This window comes from Schistocerca americana, unplaced genomic scaffold (genome assembly GCF_021461395.2).
Source record: "Schistocerca americana isolate TAMUIC-IGC-003095 unplaced genomic scaffold, iqSchAmer2.1 HiC_scaffold_196, whole genome shotgun sequence".
Taxonomy (NCBI): Eukaryota; Metazoa; Arthropoda; class Insecta; order Orthoptera; family Acrididae; genus Schistocerca; species Schistocerca americana.
In genome coordinates, this window is record NW_025725902.1 from 160,001 (window position 1) to 162,500 (window position 2,500).

At 63.8% G+C, this 2,500-nt stretch overlaps 1 pseudogene; it reads right to left on the minus strand.

Moving 5' to 3' along the window:
• Positions 1 to 2,500, minus strand: part of LOC124573725 — a 7,960-nt pseudogene that overhangs the window by 2,607 nt on the left and 2,853 nt on the right.

Here is a 2,500-nt window from a genome sequence, read left to right on the forward strand (position 1 = left end):
CATCTCCTGACGGCGGCCCGGATGGTAACGTCGGCCGACTTCAATGCACCCACCCGGGTGCGGCTGAGGGCCAGCCCGTGGTACAGGCCAGGGAGAAGTACGTTGGTGAGAGCGTGGAGGCGCTGTTGCGGCTTCAGCGGAGCTCGGGAGATGACGTCAAGCTGCTCCACCAGGTGGCTACGTGGATTGAAGACACAGCGACCCGCCGTGGAAAATTGCAGCCCCAGGTACCGGAAGGTTTCACCCACACGCAGGGCAGGCATGGTGGTATTGCCTGCTGTGAAGGTGACATTGCTGTCCACCTTCACCTTCTTCTCGCGCCCTGACGCGACTAAGGCGAGGGTGAAACACTTCCGGGCGTTGATCTGCAGCCCCAGGTGGGCGAGGGCTGCGGTAGCTGCGTCGATGAGGGACTGCAAGCCCCTCGGGGTCGCTGCAAACAGCAAGACGTCATCTGCAAAGGCCGCAGCGTTGACTCTGCGACCGAGGATCCGAGCTCCGATGTGGGAGGGCAGTTGGCCTAAAACGTAGTCCACCGCAAAGTTGAACAGGAGGGGGGAGAGGGGATCGCCCTGGCGAACGCCCCGTGCTGGCTGCACAGACACGCCCACGCCGGCGCCGTCCGCTATCACTGTCGTGCTGCCCTCGTAGCACCGCTCGACATACTCGACAAAGCAATCCGGCAGGCCATGCGCCTTCAGCACGGGGCGAAGGGCAGCATGATCTACCGAATCGAATGCCTTAGATACGTCGATCGATGCCACAAAGACAGAGCGGCAGGAGCGAACTGCGTCGGTGAGAGCAGTGTCCAAGATGAAGGTATTTTCCAACATCCCATCCCGAGGGATGAATGCCCGCTGACGTTCGTCCACAGCACATGCGCGCATCAGGCGTGACGCGAGAACCTTGTGAAAGGTCCGCGCCAACACCGAGCAGACCGTAATGGGGCGAAAGTCAGCGGGGGATGTTGGTGCAGCCGTTTTCGGGAGAAGGGACGTCCGCGCGCGAAGCAGGCGTTCCGGAAGGGCGCGGGCCAGAAGGAAGAGATTCATCACTTTCACCAGGACTTCGTGCGGCAGGCGCCGCAACTCCGCTGGGGTAAGGCCGTCCGGCCCGGCTGCTGATCCCCTGGGCGGCAACGCGGCGGCGACCTCCTCATGTGTGACCGGCCCCCATATGCACTCGAGAGCGACAGGCTCTGAGTGCGGGAGGAGGCGGTCACGAATGAAGCCCGCCGTGGAGATGGGCTTCTTGGTGAAGAGGTCCGCCCAGAAGTCCAGCAGACCAGGGATGGCAGGTGGCGGCTGGAGCAGGGTGCCATCCAAGAGGCCGCGCACGCAACGTGCACGCGACCGTCGGAAGGCATCCTGCGTTCTCGCGTACTCCCAGCGGCGCCGCTTGCGCTTCTGCGTCGGCGGCGCGGCAGGCGGCCGCTTCGATGGTTGGCGCGGCCGCTGTGTCCTGGTGATCGATCTCTCCCCTCTGGACCCGACCGACGCAAGGGCATCCGGGAGCATGCCCAGGATGACATCGGGCGGCGTGCCCCGCCCCAGACCTATGACACGATCCAGGGCAGAGAAACGCTGGGCGGAAGCGGGTAGCCCCGCCAGATGCTCCCAGATGGCGGCGTCAGTCGGCCCCTCCGGCGGCGGCCCGGTGGTGTCGGCCGCGAAGTCCTCGGCTGCGTCGACGGGCGGCGCAGCGGCCTCGCCCGCGTCAGGCAGCGGGCTCGCTGCTCCCCGGCGGGACGCCGGCTCTTCCCCCCGACCGATCTCAAGCGCCTCCATGAATTGGCGGACAAGCTGCTTGTGGGCAGCTTGCCGCCGTCGGCACTTGATTGCCTCGAGCGTTCGGTCGGGGAACATCCTGATGAGTTCTTGATTGACGAAGAAGAACCGGGCGTCCCTCTCAAGGAACAGTTCGGCCTCCGCCTTGGCGAGCGACAGGACTTCTTCCTCCGTCCACCTCGCGCGATGCCTCTCCGTGACGATCTCCGCGTTGGCGGCCGCAAGATGTTGGCGGCGGCGATGGACCCCGAGACCGTTCTTGGTTGTAAAGCTGCGGTGGCACTCACTACAGGTATACATAGCTGCAAAAGTTACAAGATTCTCGGCACGGCCGGTTGGCCGGCTAGGTGCTGGGGGAGTTGGGGTGGCACCTTCAGCGGAAGGGCCACCACTTATTCTCTGCTTACTGCCCCCAACTAAAAAAAGGGATAGTGCGAGGGGGGGCTGGTAACCCCCCCAAGCCCCTGGTGCGGTCTTCCACTCTGCGAAATCAGCGGGCCCACGAGAAGGGGAGAAGACCGCAGGAGAGGAGAGGCTAAGAGGGCTAGGCCCATGTATTGCGCGTCACTCTCCCTGTAACTATAACCCAAGGAAGGCACCTCGCAGCAGCAGCACGACTACATCAAGACCGCACTTCGAGAAGCCAAGTCCGGATGCAGCCACACCGCCGCCACTTGGCCACCTTAAGAGAGTCATAGTTACTCCCGCCGTTT